The sequence below is a fragment of the Papio anubis genome, chromosome 15 (genome assembly GCF_008728515.1).
Source record: "Papio anubis isolate 15944 chromosome 15, Panubis1.0, whole genome shotgun sequence".
In the NCBI taxonomy this organism is placed as follows: Eukaryota; Metazoa; Chordata; class Mammalia; order Primates; family Cercopithecidae; genus Papio; species Papio anubis.
Genome location: NC_044990.1, coordinates 82,578,185 through 82,602,121, shown reverse-complemented (window position 1 = coordinate 82,602,121; position 23,937 = coordinate 82,578,185). Strand labels below are relative to the sequence as shown.

The following is a 23,937-nucleotide window of genomic DNA, read 5'->3' as shown; positions in this document are numbered from 1 at the left end:
AAGTTGGTGTCTTGATAGGGAAACAATGGAGCCCTGAGACACCGAGTGGAGACATCTGGGTGTATTGGCTTAAGAACCTTGAACACCCAGATTCCCATGAACTCTCCGGCTTAGAAATGGTTCACTACCACTTGCGAGAGCATAGCAACTTCCATGTGTAGGATATTGAAAGGCTTCTGCTGAGACAGTTGCCTCATGAGATGATGTTTCCATTTCCCATATCTTCCCCCAGCTTCCTACTGCCCCTTCCCACCTCCTCACTGCTCTAGACCAGTTCAGAGGTTCAGCAGCGTAGAGAGGGAGCTTTATCCCAGGTTCAGAGAAAAAGGGATTTTCCATAATTATCGTGTCACATTTCACTATGATATGTGGTCAAGAACTGGAAAAACAATCACGGGATGGATGTTTTGTGCCCAAGATTAAGAGAGGGGAGGATGTAAAGCTGATAAGCCACAGAAATGCAATTTCCACAGTTCTGGAAGCTGGATGTCTGAGAGCAGGGTGCCAGCCAGCAAAATTGAGTCCTGATAGGGATTCTCTTCCATCTTCTCACCAGGTCCCCATATGACAGAAGAGAGCTCTCTGGGATCTCTTTTATAAGAGCACTGATACCATTGATGAGGGCTCCACCTTCATGACCTAACCACTCCTTAATATATCACTTTGATGATTAGAACTTTAAGACATGAAGTCTGGAGACACACATTTATTTCAATACACCTCTTATTTAATTCCTAGTAAGGACGCTTAAACTGATCTTGATGTGCAGCAGGAAGTGCTCCTTGAAGCTTGGAAACGTGATGGGGAGATTGTGGCATTTTCTTGAGAGTGTTGTGGAAGGAATGAAATAGGTTCAAGGAGTAGGCATTCTAGAGTTGATTTACTGGATAAAATATGAGAACCCACCAGGTCATCATATGCCCTGGAAGGGATCATAAAACAGTCCCTTTACTAAAGCAATAAGAAAAGCCTAGTGAGGAGGCACTGGCATCATTGAGAAGCTCAGTGGTGTCTCTCCTTTGTGGACCCGGCTGGATGGTAAGAGGTATGACTGTGCAACTGGGCTTCTTGCATTGAAGGTGGTGGTAGAGCTGATGGCTGCCCTCAAGCATCAAAAGCAAGGTGGGCATAATTGTGAAATGAGCGATAAGGCTAGAATGGTAACCACAGACCCCTGGTCCCCACAATCTCTGATGATGGCTGATGAACCCTGGAGAGCCTAGAAGCAGTGTAGAAAGACAAACAGATGCTACTTGATCTATGCAGCAAAAAAGATTGAACAGCAGATGGGCTGGTAGCTAATGTCATCCCTTAGAAAAATTACTATTCTTCAATGAGTTTTCAGACCTGAGACAATTCTCAGACTCAGAGCCCATCAATGAAAGGAGGAAACAGCTACTTTTAAACCTTGCAATGCAGGAACACACTAAACATAAGCAATAGTAATTCATCTATTTTTTTCCCCTGAAGCTATTTAATAGAGTAAAGGAGTTATCTAGACTGTTAGATACAGGGTCTGAAGTGACCCTTATACCAGGAGACTCATAATTGCGTCATGGCCTCTGGTTAGAGTGGAGGCTATGGGAACCAGGCAATAAATAGAATTGGGGCCGTGTCCATATCATAGTTCATTCAATGGGCCTACAGAACCAATCCTGCAAGATGCAAATTTCAGCTTTGATTACTAGGCTGAAATTATGATCATCTTATGACCAAGATGAATATACTTACATTTGTCAAGCCCCCAGTCACACTGGCTTCTTTACCTGTAACATAGTAACAGGGTAGTACAAAAAGAAGCCCCTATATTTCTGGCGCTGGCGCGGCTCCAAGAAGGCATCCGCATTTGCTACCAGCGGCGGCCGCGGCGGAGCCAGGCCGGTCCTCAGCGCCCAGCACCGCCGCTCCCGGCAACCCGGAGCGCGCACCGCAGGCCGGCGGCCGAGCTCGCGCATCCCAGCCATCACTCTTCCACCTGCTCCTTAGAGAAGGAAAGATGAGCGAGTCGAGCTCGAAGTCCAGCCAGCCCTTGGCCTCCAAGCAGGAAAAGGACGGCACTGAGAAGCGGGGCCGGGGCAGGCCGCGCAAGCAGCCTCCGGTGAGTCCCGGGACAGCGCTGGTAGGGAGTCAGAAGGAGCCCAGCGAAGTGCCAACACCTAAGAGACCTCGGGGCTGACCAAAGGGAAGCAAAAACAAGGGTGCTGCCAAGACCCGGAAAACCACCACAACTCCAGGAAGGAAACCAAGGGGCAGACCCAAAAAACTGGAGAAGGAGGAAGAGGAGGGCATCTCGCAGGAATCCTCGGAGGAGGAGCAGTGACCCATGCGTGCCGCCTGCCCCTCACTGGAGGAGCAGCTTCCTTCTGGGACTGGACAGCTTTGCTCCGCTCCCACCGCCCCCCCCCCCTCCCCAGACCCACCAACACCACCGCCTCTGGCCGCCACCCCCATCTTCCACCTGTGCCCTCACCACCACACTACACAGCACACCAGCCGCTACAGGGCTCCCATGGGCTGAGTGGGGAGCAGTTTTCCCCTGGCCTCAGTTCCCAGCTCCCCCCGCCCACCCACGCATACACACATGCCCTCCTGGACAAGGCTAACATCCCACTTAGCCGCACCCTGCACCTGCTGCGTCCCCACTCCCTTGGTGGTGGGGACATTGCTCTCTGGGCTTTTGGTTTGGGGGCGCTCTCTCTGCTCCTTCACTGTTCCCTCTGGCTTCCTGTAGTGGGACCTGGGAGGGTTCCCCTGGCCTTAAAAGGGGCCCAAGCCCCATCTCATCCTGGCCCGCCCTACTCCACTGCCCTGGCAGCAGCAGGTGTGGCCAGTGGAGGGGGTGCTGGCCCCAGGATTCCCCCAGCCAAACTGTCTTTGTCATCACGTGGGGCTCACACTTTTCATCCTTCCCCACCTTCCCTAGTCCCTGCACTAGGTTGGGCAGCCCCCTTTGGCTCCAGGAAGGCAGGAGGGGTGTGTCCTTACTCCCGCTTCACTGTAGCCACAGCCCCCTTGCCCTCCGCCTGGGATCTGAGTACATGTGGTGGTGATGGAGATGCAGTCGCTTATTGTCCAGGTGAGGCCCACGAGCCCTGTGGCCGTCACCTGAGGTGGGCTGGGGCTGCTCCCCTCACCCTACTTTGCTTCCGCCACTCAGCCATTTCCCCCTCCTCAGATGGGGCACCAATAACAAGGAGCTCACCCTGCCCTCTCCCAACCCCCCTCCTGCTCCTCCCTGCCCCCCAAGGTTCTGGTTCCATTTTTCCTCTGTTCACAAACTACCTCTGGACAGTTGTGTTGTTTTTTGTTCAATGTTCCATTCTTCGACATCCGTCATTGCTGCTGCTACCAGCGCCAAATGTTCATCCTCATTGCCTCCTGTTCTGCCCACGATCCCCTCCCCCAAGATACTCTTTGTGGGGAAGAGGGGCTGGGGCATGGCAGGCTGGGTGACCGACTACCCCAGTCCCAGGGAAGGTGGGGCCCTGCCCCTAGGATGCTGCAGCAGAGTGAGCAAGGGGGCCCAAATCGACCATAAAGGGTGTAGGGGCCGCCTCCTCCCCCTGTTCTGTTGGGGAGGGGTAGCCGTGATTTGTCCCAGCCTGGGGCTCCCCCTCTGGTTTCCTATTTGCAGTTACTTGAATAAAAAAAAATATCCTTTTCTGGAAAAAAAAAAAAAAAAAAAAAAGAAGCCCCTAAAACTATACCTGCCCTGCTCCAGTCCTGACAAATTTAGTAAATCAGAATCAGTCCTGTATCCTAAATAGAATGACAGAGACATACAAAGACTTACAGAGCTCAGAAACGGTGGCCATCATCCTATCCCTGTTTAATTCACTGGTCTGGTCCCTGCTGACACAAGATGGATCTACGGTGCCAGATCCCAGCAAGTAACCATAAACTTGAAGTGGTAGCTCCAATAGCAACTGCTAACTGGATGTTCCCTCATTACTTGACTGAATCCACATGCCCTCTGACACTTTGAATGCAGGTATTGATCCAGCAAATGTGTTCTTTTTAATCTCTACCAGGAAGGAGAATCAGAAGCAATTTCCATTCACTTGAAACAGACAGCATTACACATTCATGTTCTCAGCCTAGCTAGGCATGTCCACAAGTGACCTAGAACTGCTGGAATTCTGGACATGGTGGGGTTCTACATCTGGCAGTTTCAAGGCCTGCAACAGGGACTGTCGCTTGTCCCATTAAACTTCCTGCTAAAGGCTTTTGTTTCTCATTTATTTGTTTCATTCTCATATGTGACCAACAGTTCCTTCGAGGAACTGATGACGGGGTGGAAGGACCTTAACATGGTGCATGAGTGGCCTCAGGAGGGCAGGTGAGTGGCTGCAGAAGGGCGGGTGCTGCCCATATCCCTCACCTCTTCCATGCCACTGTCTACCAGCCTGCGTTCTCATTGCCAACACTTGCATTTCTTTTCCTGAGAGGTTTTCTGGTTTCTGGGCCCCACTTTCTTGCTTAGATGGCAGACGAGAGGGGCTGATGATTTGACCCCTCCAGGCTACACTTCTCTAAGAATGGATTTCTTCCCACTCCTGGGACAGGGATAACTCTGAAGTGCCTGCTTTACACTGACTTTTAAGTTGCCTAACAGGATTAAAAGCTCCTGTCACCCACTGTCATAACAGGTTTGATTATAACAAACCGATTTTTTATCTTCCTTTTATTTCCAGCTTCCACCTCTCAGTTTCCCTTCTATGTTTCCTGAAATCACCTCTAAAATCAACTTCTTCCTTTTGAATCCTTCTCTTGGGGTCTGCTTCATGTGACTCAAACTAAGACATTCAGGAAGAGTAAAGGAGTATAATTAACTGAAGGTGGAGATATGATGCAACTTGTAAATCTTGAAGCCTCATGCTGAGAAAATATATCAACAACGTGCACCCAGAGCCACCTCCAAGCCTGGAGAAGGAATTATTTCCCTCTATGATCACTGCCCTTCTTCTAGTGTGTATTTCCACTTATATCAAGCCCCAAGAATAATTAGCATACACCATGCTTTCTAAAAATATTGATTTGTTGAATAAATTGCTAGAAATCTCTGAAAATGCTTTGAAAAGTTGTAAAACTCCAGCAAAATAAGTGACAAAATTAAGGAAGCATGAAAAAGAAAGTAGGAAGATGACTTCTTCAGACTTCTAGAAATAATCACTGGGGTTAGTGATACCCGAATATGGCTCCTATGATTTAAAGAAATTTTTACAGTAAACTAGATTGTTGTCAGAGACCTCCCTTTCATTTCCCACAGCGTGGAATTCTTTCAGATTTTCTAGTTATGTTACTAGATTCTTTAAATGGTTGTAACTCTCCAGGACTTCAAAAAATTTCTAAAGTGGAGTTTAATAATAAAGTATAATGACTGGTTGGGCACAGTGGCTCATGACTGTAATCCCAGCACTATGGGAGGCCAAGGCGGGTGGATCACTTGAGGTCAGGAATTCAAGACCAGCTTGGCCAACGTGATGAAATCCTGACTCTACAAAAAATACAATTAAAAATTAGCCAGGCATGGTGACGCACACTTGTAGTCCCAGCTACTTGGGAGGCTGAAGCATGAGAATCACTTGAACATGGAAGGTGGAGGTTACAGTGAGCCGAGATTGCGCCACTGCACTCCATCCTGGGTGACAGAGAGAGACTTGGTCTCAAACATAAATAAATAAATAAATAAATAAATAAATAAATAAATAAACAAACAAAGACTTTATGAAATTCTGATTCTGATACTTATAAAATAATTCTACCTCATATTAAAAAAAAAAAAATTCTCACTCTGTTGCCCAGGCTGGAGTGCAGTGGTGTGATCTTGGCTCACTGCAATATCTGCCTCCCACATTAAAGGGATTCTCCTGCCTCAGCCTCCCGAGTAGCTGGGATTATGGGTGGTGCACCACCATGCCCTGCTACTTTCTGTATTTTCAGTAAAGAGGGTTTCCTCATGTTGGCTAGCCTGGTTTCAAATGCCTGAACTCGGGTGATCCACCCGTCTCGGTTTTCCAAAGTGCTGGGATTACAAACATGAGCCAGTGGGCCAACTCAATTCTATATTTTTAATCATTCCTACATTCTTGGTGGCAAGTTTCCATCCCAGAGCCTTTCTTGCACTGTAACCTCATTCGGGTCTTCATGTTTGTCAGTTTCATCCTCCTGGGTTTACCAGCAGTAAGACCGACCCTGGGGACTCCTAGTACACTGCCTGCTGCATTACAGAACCACAGCCAAGTCAAACTTTTCTTCTTCTCTTTCCTTTTAGTGATATTAAATGGTTTGTGTTAAGTTCACAAGATCTTAATTTGAAAACGAAATCATAGCTTTTGATTTCTGATAAAGAATTTATTTAGGCCAGGCATGGCGGTTTATGCAGGAAGAATCGCTTGAGGCCAGGAGTTTGAGACCAGCCTGGAAAACACAGCAGGACCCCACCTCTACAAAAAAATTAAAAATTGGTGGCATGTGCCTGTAGTTCCAGCTTATTGGGAGACTGAGATGGGAGGATTGCTTGAGACCAGTAGTTTGAGGCGACAGTGAGCCATAATTGCACCACTGCACTCCACTCCAGCCTGACCGATAGGCTGAAACCTTGTGTGTATTAAAAAGATATATATATATTTCAAGAACAGCAACAAAAAATACATTGATGATAGTAGAGCCTTATTTTAAATGTGAATTGATTTGTTGGCGAAATACTTGTTTTGGCTTGCAATACCTAAAGGGAAATTATTTGCTAAGCTAATGTGTGAAAATGAACTCATTCTCCTATTTACATCGTGAAACAGTATCTTTTTTGTTTTTCTTAATTAGATGAACAGTCTCCTTGCCCATCCATGCAATCTTAAAGCCGTTACCCTTTACCTCTCATATGCTAGCCCTGTGATCTGGCAAAAGGCCGCAAAGAGTGAAAAAGAAATAGGTTTAATAATGAGGTTCCTGACGCTGGTGTTTCCACTCTGTGCAACCATACAGAGAGCTGAACACAGCAGAAAACATCTTCTACTGCAGTTATTTTAATTGAATAAGCACAATTTTAACATGAATGCATTAAAAAACTCCTTTGGTTCTGGGAAACTGAGTATTAGAAATATGAGGAGCATATTGGAATAAGTTCAAAACTGAACATCAGGAGTAATTAAGGGAGTGGAGAGATTGATTTATGAGAAAAGATTAAAAGAGCTCAATCTGTTTAGCTTGGCTAGCAGACAACTAAGTAGGGGATATGGTAATTGTTTACAAGTACTTACAGGATGTAAATATCAAGGCTGGAGCAGAGATGTTCAGGCTGAGATCAGAAAGCCTGAATCACTCCACATTAATAAAGAGAAAATTTAGGTTGACTGCCATCCAAAATTTGGCGATAGTTCAGGCCTTTCAGCAGGAATTGTCTCATAGGGAAAATAGAAAAACAAACTCTTCAGGATGTTTAAATGTGGAATAGCTTTTGTAAAACTATAAGCTGTTTCACATTTATCACCAGCATTATTTGAGAAGTATTTACGATGCATCATGTTAGGTGCTGAAATGGCTCTCTACACTGTTCCAATGAACCACAGTATTTCTGAAATATATTATATGAAGATGAAATTATGCTAAAGATAGATAAACAAAAGATAGGTAGATAGACATTATTATTATCTTTAAAAAAGAAGCAAAGTACTTTTTACTTTTGTTTTTAAAACTTTTCTTGAACCCAAAAAAGTCGTACTTTGGGATAGTAATAGGAACAACTTCTTGCAAAAATGTGTCAGTAACAAACTAGTGCATTATTATGTTTATATGAGTGCCAGTGATATTAATGCACCAACGTTTTTTAAAACTAATAGAAAGAGATAGACAGCTATTTATTGTATGCATGTAAAGATTACCTAATAGAAAAAAAATAATAAGAGCATTATTATATTGAAATAACATAAAACATATGTTGTGATTACATGGATGTTTGTATATAAAGATAATTCTAAGCTAGGAAAATTTAACAAAATAATATTAATCCTATAGCAGTAACATATGTGTGTGTGTGTGTATATATATATAAAATATGGTTTATGTTTGTGCATACATATATTTTCTTTTTCCTACATTTTCTACCTGTTTTCTACATTTTATACACACTTTCTACATTTTTCATACATATCTACTAACTTTGATATTTATTGGTTTTCAAATAGATGATTATTTTTAAAAATAGATAAACTAGATTGACAACCATGCCACTCCTTTACAATGTGCTTCTTAAATATTTACCCTTAACTCTATTCAGAAGGTTTAAATTGAACTAAACAATCTGTTGCATATATATCCATTGCCTGAGAATTCTTGTACCTCTGACTACATACACGTGCTGTTCACCTGTTGGCCGCTTAGGGCCAGTGGGGGAATTAGGGTATACACACACACACACCTCATACACACCACACACACACATTGTGCACCACACTTACACCCACTGCACACACCTCATACATCACACAGGTGCCACAAACACATACACCAGTTTGCATCATGGCTGCCCTTCCCTTGAGATTATTTTCTCCCTCATTGAGAACATCTATTTTTAAAGTAGACATTGGGAATGGGAATTCATGTGTTCATATGATTTGTAAAAGAATTTAAAGCAAATGAAGAGGTTTGTGTAATGTACAAAAGCATTCCTTTATGATAACTGTGCATAGATAAAAATAATTATTGTAATTTTAAACAAAATAAATTGTAATTTAGGTTCTGAGTTGTTAAATTACCATAGAAAGAATATTGCTGATATTTTTGAGTACTCATAACGGTTTTAGTGAATATCAGTATACTTATAAAATTATAAAATCACATGTATTGCTTTCTTGTAGATGAACATATAAATTAAACAGCGTAATATAAAAGAGTAGATACAATGCCAAAATGAAAGCATATGATTCATCTGACATAAGCCACTGTTATACCAGATTAAGAAAGAACAAAAACTAGCAGAATTCATAAATGTGAATGAAGTACCTGTGGAAATTCATTTTTCTCATAATCGATAAAAATTTCACTAATTTGGATGCGTTAAAATGGGCATTAACATATCTGTAATATTACGAGACCATCTGATCTCACTTTCTACATTTCCCTGGGCACCTCTTCCGATACTATTACACAAAATCATCTCTCTATGATTAAGGATGTGTTGCTGAAGTATCACCATTATTTTATTTAAGCTAATACTGCCATGATGTCCAATCAAAACTTGATTTATGGGGGGGCGGAGCAAGATGGCCGAATAGGAACAGCTCCAGTCTCCAACTCCCAGCGCCAGCGACACAGAAGACCGGTGATTTCTGCATTTTCAACTGAGGTACTGGGTTCATCTCACTGGGGAGTGCCGGACGATCGGTGCTGGTCAGCTGCTGCAGCCCGACCAGCGAGAGCTGAAGCAGGGCGAGGCATCGCCTCACCTGGGAAGCGCAAGGGGGAAGGGAATCCCTTTTCCTAGCCAGGGGAACTGAGACACACAACACCTGGAAAATCGGGTAACTCCCACCCCAATATTGCGCTTTAAGCAAACAGGCACACCAGGAGATCATATCCCACACCTGGCCGGGAGGGTCCCACGCCCACGGAGCCTCCCTCATTGCTAGCACAGCAGTCTGTGATCTACCGGCAAGGCAGCAGCGAGGCTGGGGGAGGGGCGCCCGCCATTGCTGAGGCTTAAGTAGGTAAACAAAGCTGCTGGGAAGCTACAACTGGGTGGAGCTCACAGCAGCTCAAGGAAACCTGCCTGTCTCTGTAGACTCCACCTCTGGGGACAGGGCACAGCTACACAACAACAACAACAACAACAACAAAGCAGCAGAAAACTCTGCAGACGCAAACGACTCTGTCTGACAGCTTTGAAGAGAGCAGTGGATCTCCCAACATGGAGGCTGAGATCTGAGAACGGACAGACTGCCTGCTCAAGTGGGTCCCTGACCCCTGAGTAGCCTAACTGGGAGACATCCCCCACTAGGGGCAGTCTGACACCCCACACCTCACAGGGTGGAGTATACCCCTGAGAGGAAGCTTCCAAAGCAAGAATCAGACAGGTACACTCGCTGTTCAGAAATATTCTATCTTCTGCAGCCTCTGCTGCTGATACTCAGGCAAACAGGGTCTGGAGTGGACCTCAAGCAATCTCCAACAGACCTACAGCTGAGGGTCCTGACTGTTAGAAGGAAAACTATCAAATAGGAAGGACACCTACACCAAAACCCCATCAGTACATCACCATCATCAAAGACCAGAGGCAGATAAAACCACAAAGATGGGGAAAAAGCAGGGCAGAAAAGCTGGAAATTCAAAAAATAAGAGCACATCTCCCCCGGCAAAGGAGCGCAGCTCATCGCCAGCAACGGATCAAAGCTGGACGGAAAATGACTTTGACGAGATGAGAGAAGAAGGCTTCAGTCCATCAAATTTCTTAGAGCTAAAGGAGGAATTACGTACCCAGCGCAAAGAAACTAAAAATCTTGAAAAAAAAGTGGAAGAATTGACGGCTAGACTAATTAATGCAGAGAAGGTCATAAACGAAATGAAAGAGATGAAAACCATGACACGAGAAATACGTGACAAATGCACAAGCTTCAGTAACCGACTCGATCAACTGGAAGAAAGAGTATCAGCGATTGAGGATCAAATGAATGAAATGAAGCGAGAAGAGAAACCAAAAGAAAAAAGAAGAAAAAGAAATGAACAAAGCCTGCAAGAAGTATGGGATTATGTAAAAAGACCAAATCTCCGTCTGATTGGGGTGCCTGAAAGTGAGGGGGAAAATGGAACCAAGTTGGAAAACACTCTTCAGGATATCATCCAGGAGAACTTCCCCAACCTAGTAGGGCAGGCCAACATTCAAATCCAGGAAATACAGAGAACGCCACAAAGATACTCCTCGAGAAGAGCAACTCCAAGACACATAATTGCCAGATTCACCAAAGTTGAAATGAAGGAAAAAATCTTAAGGGCAGCCAGAGAGAAAGGTCGGGTTACCCACAAAGGGAAGCCCATCAGACTCACAGCAGATCTCTCGGCAGAAACTCTCCAAGCCAGAAGAGAGTGGGGGCCAATATTCAACATTCTTAAAGAAAAGAATTTTAAACCCAGAATTTCATATCCAGCCAAACTAAGTTTCATAAGTGAAGGAGAAATAAAATCCTTTACAGATAAGCAAATGCTTAGAGATTTTGTCACCACTAGGCCTGCCTTACAAGAGACCCTGAAGGAAGCACTCAACATGGAAAGGAACAACCGGTACCAGCCATTGCAAAAACATGCCAAAATGTAAAGACCATCGAGGCTAGGAAGAAACTGCATCAACTAACGAGCAAAATAACCAGTTAATATCATAATGGCAGGATCAAGTTCACACATAACAATCTTAACCTTAAATGTAAATGGACTAAATGCTCCAATGAAAAGACACAGACTGGCAAACTGGATAAAGAGTCAAGACCCATCAGTCTGCTGTATTCAGGAGACCCATCTCACACGCAGAGACATACATAGGCTCAAAATAAAGGGATGGAGGAAGATTTACCAAGCAAATGGAGAACAAAAAAAAGCAGGGGTTGCAATCCTAGTCTCTGATAAAACAGACTTTAAACCATCAAAGATCAAAAGAGACAAAGAAGGCCATTACATAATGGTCAAGGGATCAATTCAACAGGAAGAGCTAACTATCCTAAATATATATGCACCCAATACAGGAGCACCCAGATTCATAAAGCAAGTCCTTAGAGACTTACAAAGAGACTTAGACTCCCATACAATAATAATGGGAGACTTCAACACTCCACTGTCAACATTAGACAGATCAACGAGACAGAAAGTTAACAAGGATGTCCAGGAATTGAACTCATCTCTGCAGCAAGCAGACCTAATAGACATCTATAGAACTCTCCACCCCAAATCAACAGAATATACATTCTTCTCAGCACCACATCGTACTTACTCCAAAATTGACCATATAATTGGAAGTAAAGCACTCCTCAGCAAATGTACAAGAACAGAAATTATAACAAACTGTCTCTCAGACCACAGTGCAATCAAACTAGAACTCAGGACTAAGAAACTCAATCAAAACCGCTCAACTACATGGAAACTGAACAACCTGCTCCTGAATGACTACTGGGTACATAACGAAATGAAGGCAGAAATAAAGATGTTCTTTGAAACCAATGAGAACAAAGATACAACATACCAGAATCTCTGGGACACATTTAAAGCAGTGTGCAGAGGGAAATTTATAGCACTAAATGCCCACAAGAGAAAGCAGGAAAGATCAAAAATTGACACTCTAACATCGCAATTAAAAGAACTAGAGAAGCAAGAGCAAACACATTCCAAAGCTAGCAGAAGGCAAGAAATAACTAAGATCAGAGCAGAACTGAAGGAGATAGAGACACAAAAAACCCTCCAAAAAATCAATGAATCCAGGAGTTGGTTTTTTGAAAAGATCAACAAAATTGACAGACCACTAGCAAGACTAATAAAGAAGAAAAGAGAGAAGAATCAAATCGACGCAATTAAAAATGATAAAGGGGATATCACCACCGACCCCACAGAAATACAAACTACCATCAGAGAATACTATAAACACCTCTACGCAAATAAACTGGAAAACCTAGAAGAAATGGGTAATTTCCTGGACACTTACACTCTTCCAAGACTAAACCAGGAAGAAGTTGAATCCCTGAATAGACCAATAGCAGGCTCTGAAATTGAGGCAATAATTAATAGCCTACCAACCAAAAAAAGTCCAGGACCAGATGGATTCACAGCTGAATTCTACCAGAGGTACAAGGAGGAGTTGGTACCATTCCTTCTGAAACTATTCCAATCAATAGAAAAAGAGGGAATCCTCCCTAACTCATTTTATGAGGCCAACATCATCCTGATACCAAAGCCTGGCAGAGATACAACAAAAAAAGAGAATTTTAGACCAATATCCCTGATGAACATCGATGCAAAAATCCTCAATAAAATACTGGCAAACCGGATTCAACAACACATCAAAAAGCTTATCCACCATGATCAAGTGGGCTTCATCCCTGGGATGCAAGGCTGGTTCAACATTCGCAAATCAATAAACATAATCCAGCATATAAACAGAACCAAAGACAAGAACCACATGATTATCTCAATAGATGCAGAAAAGGCTTTTGACAAAATTCAACAGCCCTTCATGCTAAAAACGCTCAATAAATTCGGTATTGATGGAACGTACCTCAAAATAATAAGAGCTATTTATGACAAACCCACAGCCAATATCATACTGAATGGGCAAAAACTGGAAAAATTCCCTTTGAAAACTGGCACAAGACAGGGATGCCCTCTCTCACCACTCCTATTCAACATAGTGTTGGAAGTTCTGGCTAGGGCAATTAGGCAAGAGAAAGAAATCAGGGGTATTCAGTTAGGAAAAGAAGTCAAATTGTCCCTGTTTGAGATGACATGATTGTATATTTAGAAAACCCCATTGTCTCAGCCCAAAATCTCCTTAAGCTGATAAGCAACTTCAGCAAAGTCTCAGGATACAAAATTAATGTGCAAAAATCACAAGCATTCTTATACACCAATAACAGACAAACACAGAGCCAAATCATGAATGAACTTCCATTCACAATTGCTTCAAAGAGAATAAAATACCTAGGAATCCAACTTACAAGGGATGTAAAGGACCTCTTCAAGGAGAACTACAAACCACTGCTCAGTGAAATAAAAGAGGACACAAACAAATGGAAGAACATACCATGCTCATGGATAGGAAGAATCAATATCGTGAAAATGGCCATACTGCCCAAGGTAATTTATAGATTCAATGCCATCCCCATGAAGCTACCAATGAGTTTCTTCACAGAATTGGAAAAAACTGCTTTAAAGTTCATATGGAACCAAAAAAGAGCCTGCATCTCCAAGACAATCCTAAGTCAAAAGAACAAAGCTGGAGGCATCACGCTACCTGACTTCAAACTATACTACAAGGCTACAGTAACCAAAACAGCATGGTACTGGTACCAAAACAGAGATATAGACCAATGGAACAGAACAGAGTCCTCAGAAATAATACCACACATCTACAGCCATCTGATCTTTGACAAACCTGAGAGAAACAAGAAATGGGGAAAGGATTCCCTATTTAATAAATGGTGCTGGGAAAATTGGCTAGCCATCAGTAGAAAGCTGAAACTGGATCCTTTCCTTACTCCTTATATGAAAATTAATTCAAGATGGATTAGAGACTTAAATGTTAGACCTAATACCATAAAAATCCTAGAGGAAAACCTAGGTAGTACCATTCAGGACATAGGCATGGGCAAAGACTTCATGTCTAAAACACCAAAAGCAACGGCAGCAAAAGCTAAAATTGACAAATGGGATCTAATTAAACTAAAGAGCTTCTGCACAGCAAAAGAAACTACCATCGGAGTGAACAGGCAACCTACAGAATGGGAGAAAATTTTTGCAATCTACTCATCTGACAAAGGGCTAATATCCAGAACCTACAAAGAACTCCAACAAATTTACAAGAAAAAAACAAACAACCCCATCAAAAAGTGGGCAAAGGATATGAACAGACATTTCTCAAAAGAGGACATTCATACAGCCAACAGACATATGAAAAAATGCTCATCATCACTGGCCATCAGAGAAATGCAAATCAAAACCACAATGAGATACCATCTCACACCAGTTAGAATGGCGATCATTAAAAAGTCAGGAAACAACAGGTGCTGGAGAGGATGTGGAGAAATAGGAACACTTTTACACTGTTGGTGGGATTGTAAACTAGTTCAACCATTATGGAAAACAGTATGGCGATTCCTCAAGGATCTAGAACTAGATGTACCATATGACCCAGCCATCCCATTACTGGGGATATACCCAAAGGATTATAAATTATGCTGCTATAAAGACACATGCACACGTATGTTTATTGCAGCACTATTCACAATAGCAAAGACTTGGAATCAACCCAAATGTCCATCAGTGACAGATTGGATTAAGAAAATGTGGCACATATACACCATGGAATACTATGCAGCCATAAAAAAGGATGAGTTTGCGTCCTTTGTAGGGACATAGATGCAGCTGGAAACCATCATTCTTAGCAAACTATCACAAGAAATGAAAACCAAACACCGCATGTTCTCACTCATAGGTGGGAACTGAACAACGAGATCACTTGGACTCAGGAAGGGGAACATCACACACCGGGGCCTATCATGGGGAGGGGGGAGGGGGGAGGGATTGCATTGGGAGTTATACCTGATGTAAATGACGAGTTGATGGGTGCAGCAGACTAACATGGCACAAGTATACATATGTAACAAACCTGCATGTTATGCACATGTACCCTACAACTTAAAGTATAATAATAATAAATAAATTTAAAAAAAAAAAAAAAAAAAAAAACTTGATTTATGTTAGATTATGTGTACAGAATCATGTTCTCTCAGAGACTTCGAGGCTCTTTCTGGAGTCATTTATCTCATGGATAGGAAACAAAGAATGCCATTTCAATTCAGGGGATGAAGGCCACAATTCTAAGCAAAATTTTTGCTGGATTAAGTTGGATGACTGCCTAGCTTCAATCAATTCAGTCCCAAGGATCTAAAAAATTAAATAAAAATAAAAATGTTGATTTCTAGAACAGAGATAATCCCTGAATATTGGACAAAGTCTGTTACTATTACATTAAAGAGAAATATCCTAGGACTGTACACAGATCATAATATTGTACAAGAGGTCACGAAGCAAGAGGCAGGATTGTCTAAAAATCACTCTGGCACTCGGTCTGTGTTGCCTGGACCATGAGCCAATGGGAACCACGGGCATCCTCCTTCTCCCAGTAGGAAGAGCAGCACCCAACGTCCACCTCCTACAGGATGGCAGTTTCGATCTCCCAGCAAGAAGGCCACCATCTTCCCGTGGCCTCTATGTTTCCTGGGTGTGGGAAGTCTGCTTTCTGAGTTAATATAACTGAACAGCTGCCATGCAAACCCAGACTATCAACTGGCCAAGCAGTCCTTCCAAGACTGATGGACAGGGTGCTACCTGCCTGGCATGTAAGTATGCAGACAACAGAGGCTGGCATATCTGTCAGGATATGGGCATTACCCCCTCCAAAAATAAAATGAGAGATGAGAAGAACTTGTCTTTTCTCTTTTGTTGCTGCCCCTTGTCTCGTTAGTTTTTCTAATGAAGCTTATTTCTTAACCCAGACACTTGGTGACATTATGGAATTTGTATCCCACCTCAATTAATGATGAATACAAGAAGGCCACCTCGCAATACTAAAGAGGAAGCTCTCTTAAGATATATGTGTAAGGACTATAGTTGGGAACGTATGGGTATTCAAACAGAACGTTCCTTAAATTTGAAGTGAACCTGATATTCAGAAGAATAATGAAAGCTATCAGTAGATACCCAGTTGCCATTTTAGGATTTGACTAAGAACATACACATCTCCTTCACAGTCCTTTGTCGGTTACAGCGACATCTATTTTTCAAAGAGAAAAATGTTTCCCAGAATGTACCTGGAGATGCAGTGTACTCCAGTGATCTGCAAGTCAGAACTAGGTCATGTGGCCCAACCCATCCACACAAGAGTCTGGCAAATATATAATCAATTTATTATTCGTTATTTTAGAGGAGAGTAAGTGCTAAAGGATGTAAACCCAAGTGTTTTTAACCAATCATCACTGTTCACTTCTTGCACTGATACTTTAACTGAGTATGTGGAGGGAATTGATACCTTTAATGAATCAAAGGAAACACATATTTACGTTTATTCCAACAAGCATAACATGTGTCATGGTCTAAATACACTTCGTGGGATATCCATGTCTCACACAGTTGATGTCTGAGAAAGCTACATGGTATTCCAGGAGAAGCTGAAGTTGTACATTCTTTCTAGGAAGCAGCGTCTCTCTGCCAAGGAGTATTGTGAAAAAGGTTAGGTCAAAGATGGCCTAATTGCTCCACAGTTGTGCATATTCTAGAATATTTTCAGTCTCTCCTACACTGGACCCATGACTTAGATGTTTTAGATACTGTTGGCCTGAACCAACATGATCCCTTCGGTGCCTTCTGGACTAGTCTCTTTCCCACACTCATGCTTTACTGGATCACAGGAGAAGTGGGACTTCTGGGATACCCGTATGTAAGATTCATCCTCATCAAGTGCACCAGAAAGTCATCCTGCCTGAGTCTTTGCAATTTACCAAGGCTGCTGCCACAGATGTCAGTGTGGGTTATTGACACAAACCGGGCCCACTGACCTCAGATAGATTCCGATATCCATATAAATCTCTCCATATCAGTTCTGGCTTCACTTCGAGTTCTTAACATTATAAAGCAGGAAAATATCACTCATATCTTTATTTTTTCTAATTCCAGGATCACAGCTGTTCACAGCACCATGTCAATACCCTTCTTCAGACTAAGTGCGGGTGGTGCAGATTGTGTCATTTTACCCCAAAGCAGCCTCTCATGGATGTGATCCCCAGACAGCCCCTCACCTTGAACTCTGATTATTAGTGTTAACATTGATGACTCAGCACTCTATGCAGAGAAGCCTCAGTATGTGATTGGGAAATATTCTTGGAACTGCTTAATTATTTGCCTATGAAGGAATTAGAACTATGATTGTGAAGCAAAATTATTGAGAAAGAAATATTATCTAATATAATACTTTAGATCAACAGTATAGACAACATAACAGTAAATCAAATAAATGGAAACCGCAATTAAAAATAAGCAAATAAATGCATATGTTTTACCCTATTCCACATGATCTACATGATACTAGCATGTGGGGAGACAGCTGTGGAAAGGCGCTGGAGGTGAAGCTAGGTATGGTAGGTATATATTCCTGAACCACCACACGCATGTGATATCGCACACGTTTCAACTTTCTGAGCCTCCTATCCCACTGGGCCCTGCTGAGGTTTGAGCTGATGCACATAGAAGAGATTTGTAAACGGAAATATGATACATCCGTAAGGTGTTATAACACACACTTCCTGACTTATTTCAACCTGCCAAAATGACATCTTATCTTCCTATCCTACTTTTGCTCAAGAATTAAAGAAGTATTTTCCTGTATTCACCAAGTTCTGAGAAAAAAAAAAAATAGATAGGAAAAGTGCCAAAAGGAAAATTACAAAATGGAAATTGCACCTCTGTAGGAAAAAAAAAAAAAAGCTACAATACAAGAAAGAAAAAATACTTCAGATTATTGCTCCTGTTGTTGGAGGGTGAGAATAAGGTCAAAGATTTTGCAAGCTTGGCCAAGGCCTCCTCAGGGACTGACAGCGCCAGCCAGATTCTCACATCTGGTTAAGCTCAGGGGTTCTGTGGCTGCTGTATATTGACAAGTTTTCAAAACTATACATAGAAATTGATCTGTTACAGTTAACTCTGGGTAATAGCATGTGGATTAGCCCTTTGCTGATTATACTTTGTTGACATAAATAATGTCATAGTTTACAGTTGCCCAGCAGGAGCTAGCAGAAAAGGAAACCAACTTTTAAGTTTATTAATCACTTCCTTGTCTCAGAGAAGGTATGGAGGATTCAGTATACCAGACAGACCTCTTCTAATTAAGACACACTCACTGCATGCATTGAAGGGAAAATGTGGAGTTTAAGAGCGTACAATGCACCCAATGGGAAAAAGTTAACAACAGCATGACACAAGGTGGACACTCACATCTATAGAACAGGACCTGTAAAGCAAGATTTGTGAATCACTCACTATCTTTAATTAGCCTGATATTTCATGATACAAAGTAAATATATCATTAGGCCTAACAATTAAAACACAGAGCTTTCATCATATGGGATTCAAATATTGTATAGATGGTTGTACCAAGTCTGTGAGAAGAATATGATTTCAGAAGAAAGCAGCTAACAGAGTAGTTCTGACTTGTCAGGGTAAAATTAAGAGCAACTGCAGCAGCAAACAATTACGTGGTAGCAAATACACATCAATAATGGGCAGCATGCTATGCGCTGGCAAAATATGATCTGATTAAGCCACTGTCAACATCCACACAGAGATTACAATCTACTCTAGCGGGGAAGGTGTTTCTTGGTGGTTGCTTTTACTGTCCAGCATTCCTTTGTTCTCCTTCCTATTAGACTCCTACCATTTTCTTTCAGAAACCCAACATTCGTATTTTGAGCTACGTGGGTATTTTGGGTGGCCCTGAATGAAGTAAGTCAAACAGCAAGAGCCAACCTTTTAGGCAGGAGAATTTGTGTGTTTAAAGGCATGCAATCAGAACCAATGTGGTATTTATTAGTGACTCTGAAACTTAATCTTTCACAGCAGGTTTTGAAGGTGACAATCACTCTTTCATGGGACAATATCCACAGCCATTCTGGTACTTTGAGAAGACCAACCTGGAGATAGCATCGAACCCAGAGGAAGGCAAAACCGAGGCTTGCAAGCAAATGGAGCTTGAAACCAAATGATAAAATTGGAAGTCCTGAAACAAACCATATTCAAACCTAATGCTTTCCATGAGCTGTTCTAATAAAAGCGAAATGCATTTCGGTTTTTTTTTTTTTTTTTTTCTGTTTCCAGTTTCATTAGCTTTGTTTTTCTAACCAGCATTGTAAATATTTTTAAGTTGTCACTTAGGAATAATCATAGAGAACAAAGTGTGGTTGTCTGGGTTTATGAAAATTGAGTTCTGCCAGCTCTATTATTAACTGGCTGTGGTGCTGGGAAGATTTTTTTTAATCTCGCTCAGCATGTTTCTCTTCTTCCTTTCTTTTTATTTATTCCTTTCCTCTTCTCTCTGTTTTCATCTCTTCTACAACCTTTTTGATGCAATCACAATGGTTTCATGACTGAGATTTCCAATATGAAACAAAATATTTTTTGATCTTCATGGATTTACAGAAGAGTAGAAATGATATTCAAACAAACAGTTTAGTGCAGCGATGTCATCAGTGTCGTAGAGCCTTCGACCAACTCAGAAGTGGTGAGAGCTCAGAGAAGTCATTACAGAATCTGTCTGCAGATGGCCCAGCATCTCTACTGTACTGTGATGATTACAGTTTGTTTTCCCAGTCCAGAATGTGCATCGAATCCCTTTCTTCTTCTTGTAATAAATATGTCTTTCTTGTGGGTAGTTCAGCCCCATCTCATTTAATTCATGTGGAACTGACACCCCACCATCCCTAAGGCATAAAGAGCACATCTTATTCAAAATTTTTTTCAAGAATCTGCATGTAGCCATTACAGGCTAACCTGGAACGTTTGCCAAGAACATAAAGAAGGAGTTACATCATTTTGTTTTGGTTGCTCAGATCTATGGTCATTAGCTATACAAATACGGATAGGAAGAGTTGCTTGGCAAATTTTGCCTCCAAATAGGTAAAAATCATATTAGAAGACTTCAATTCTGCATAAAGCAGAAAACATAAGAAAAGACAGACTCCAAATTGTAATGCTTTGAAAAACTGGTGTCCTAAATTGTCTAAAACTAACCAGTTTCACCATCTAAATATGATTCCTGTCCAAGTAGGTTTGTCTTTTTTTTTTCCAGTTGATCACACGATAATGTTTAAAAATAAAGGTGACCCCATAGAAGAAATCATGTTTGAAATAAGACAAACTATAAATAAGATTCTTGTTTGTTGTGGCAATATGATAAAATATATAAACAGAATTACTTGTGCACCTAACAACAAGAGCTTCTGGTCAAAAATAACGAACACTGAAAAAGAAAGGAAAATCCAAAGTGCCAGAAAAGCAAATGTATCCTAAACTGAAAAACAGGATGGTTAGTGTATAAGCGATATTCAGCTTCCATATATGTAAAAATATGTGTGTGTGCGTGCACGTGCATGTGGTTTATGTGTGTGTGTGCACATTGTGTTATTGACGTGGACTGCAGTAATTCAGAAGCCTGGATTGTAATAACAATAATTGAACAGAAGTTGAGATCTTGAGCTTACATGAGGCAATGAGTTGGAAAGGAGCCTTCAAATAAACCTTGGACCTTAACTGTTACAGCTTTATAGTGATGTAGTAATGTTGGGCCAGAAAAATGATCTCACAGGTAAAGAAAGAAACAGGGAAACTAATTGGTATTTAATCCTAACTCGGGGTGAAACTCTTGCATGATAATTTTTAATTTGGTTTCCTGTCTTCTGTTTTTTAGTTCCAATGTATAATACTCAAAGTTTTGAAGATCCCCCAGATGAGAAATGCAACCAAGAAATTAGCCAAACTACTCTTGAGGGGGGACATCCTTAATTCAGGCCATGTGGAATAAAGCGATGAGGCAGAGGAACTCACAAAAAATATCAATCCACAGTGAGCAAATTTTGACATACACAATCAACCTAAGGAAGAGAATCCAAGTTTGTCAGATAACAGACAATCTGAAAAAAAAAAAAAACTAATAAACAAGCATATTTAAAATGAGAATATAAGAAAAGGAATCAAATGTATAAGAAGAGGCACTACGAAAAAAAGAGAGCAAGCATATATAAGAAAGAAACATAATTTGTAAAAATGAAAAATTGAAGGCATGTTGGAAAATTCAAAATGTCATGTGAACAAAGCATCATCCAAAGGGTCAAGAATATCAGACAGTTCAGAGAAAGGATTAAAAAAAAGAGGAGGTTGAAAAGATGCTCACCATTATTTGTCATTAGTGAAATACAAGTCAAACTAATAGTGAGGTCCTACTACACACCTATTGCAATAACCAAAATGTTTATGAATGACAAACATCAAGTGTTCATCTGGGAAGGTTGGTGGAGGATGAGAGATGCTAAGGCTTTAGTGGTATCTGTAATGTTTTATTTGTCTAAAAAATTAAAAGAGAAAGTTGAAACAAATACAGCACAATGTTAACATCTGTTTAATCTTGGGGTTTGGAGTACAGGGCTCTCTTCTGTTATTTTCACTATCTTCCCATATGTTTAAAGTGGTTTGTAATTAAAATAAAACACAGATGAGTAGGAATTAGTCTGGTAGAAAAAAGTCTGAACATGCATGGCAGGCAGAAGGAAGCAAAAAATTAGGAAGCTCTAAAAGAACAAGTTGGCTTCAGAGAACCACAAATAATTTGGCATGGCTTTGGTCTAAATACTGGAAAGGAATTGGGAGAGGATAAGGATGAATAAGATCAATTATTGATAATAATAAGGTCTTGGGTATTATTCTATCAAAATTAGACTTCATCTCATGGGTCATTGTGGTAAGCAAAAACCATGATGCCCTAAAGCTGTCTGCTATGTAATCCTCATAATCTATGAGTATTGAACTAGGTAAAAGGGACTTTGTCGATTCGATTAAATTTAAGATCTTAACATGGGGGAATTTTCTGGATGGGACCAATGTAACCACAAAGTTCCTTGTCAGAGGGAGGCAGGAGAGCCACATCAGGGGAGGAGATGTGACTTTGGAAGCAGAACTCAGAGGGGTCTGTGAGCCAAGGATGGTAGATTACCTCTGGAAACTGAGAAAGGCAAGGAAATGCATTGCCCCCTAGTGGCTCCAGAGAGCAGTCCTGCTGACGCATTTTGGATGTCTTACCTACAGAATGGTAAAATAGTAAATTTGTGTCATTTTAATGCATTAAGTTTTTGGTAACTTGTTCTAGCAGCAATAGGAAGCTAGCGTAGCAGTGATGATGAAATATGGTTCCATGGAAGAACAAGTAGAGGTTCTGTCTCTGTGTGTGTTCTGGGCTGGGGGAGAGGCAGCCACCTCTGCAGTGCTGCTATTCATATCAACAACAGAGTGATGGTCACTTTCCCTACTAATTTGATTAAAAAGAAATCAGAGGGGAAAATGAGCAAGTAAACAAACCAAAATTAAAACTCAAAACACTCCCTTGGGTGCAGGCAGTGTATATAAAAATATACCAGGAGAATATGTGTCAGTTACTAGAGTTATTAAAAGAACATGAGGGAAAGGACGTAGCTGTCGGGACAGCTGTAAAGAAAAGTTCAATGAAGAAAAGTGCACCTGCCCTGTGGCATATTTATTTATATTGAATTTATCAAAAGTGAAGAACAGACTTGTTTTTATATTTGTGCATAAAGACTTACTATTTAGGCAAGTTTAAGTTAAAAATATAACTAATATATAAATATAAATTTTAATTTATATTATGACTGTGCTTTTATTCTGGATAAACGTCAAGGCCACACACTAACATGTCACAGAACTTTCAAATACCTGAAAACCTTTGAAACATGGAAGATATTCCGGGGTCAAATTTAAAGCATCGTTTAAAAAATATCACAGAGCTCTAAGAAATGAATGAAGCATTACGAATATTATCTTTGGCATAAATTTCTCATTTATGATTTACTTTGTTTAAATTTGTATGAATTTCCATCGCAAAGCCACTGAAATGTAAGTATGTTTTAAAAACAGAATAACAACAGCCAAAAACAGCATGCAAATTCATATGTTTTTTCTTGCTTTTATAGCTACTACATCTTTCTTATGTGGTAAATTTGAAAATTCAAGAAAAAATCCTACCATTCTACAAAATATCTTTTTACATGTATATTAAATTTGAACTTGAAAGATTTTGGCAAATGAAGGAATTAACTGAACATAGTAATACACATATTTTGCATGGAAATTTGTCAAACTCCCCAACTTTCCAACAAACAATATAAACATGTAGGCCGGGCGCGGTGGCTCAAGCCTGTAATCCCAGCACTTTGGGAGGCCGAGACGGGCGGATCACGAGATCAGGAGATCGAGACCATCCTGGCTGACACGGTGAAACCCCGTCTCTACTAAAAAATACAAAAAAACTTAGCCGGGCGAGGTGGCGGGCGCCTGTAGTCCCAGCTACTCGGGAGGCTGAGGCAGGAGAATGGTGTAAACCCAGGAGGTGGAGCTTGCAGTGAGCTGAGATCCGGC

At 41.2% G+C, this 23,937-nt stretch overlaps 1 pseudogene across 1 annotated transcript; it reads left to right on the top strand.

Annotated features, from left to right (window-relative positions):
- Window positions 1–1,787: 1,787 nt before the first annotated feature.
- LOC101003131 lies at window positions 1,788–3,688 on the top strand (annotated as a pseudogene). Its single transcript, XR_640070.4, has one exon. The product of XR_640070.4 is annotated as a high mobility group protein HMG-I/HMG-Y-like (transcript).
- Window positions 3,689–23,937: the final 20,249 nt, after the last annotated feature.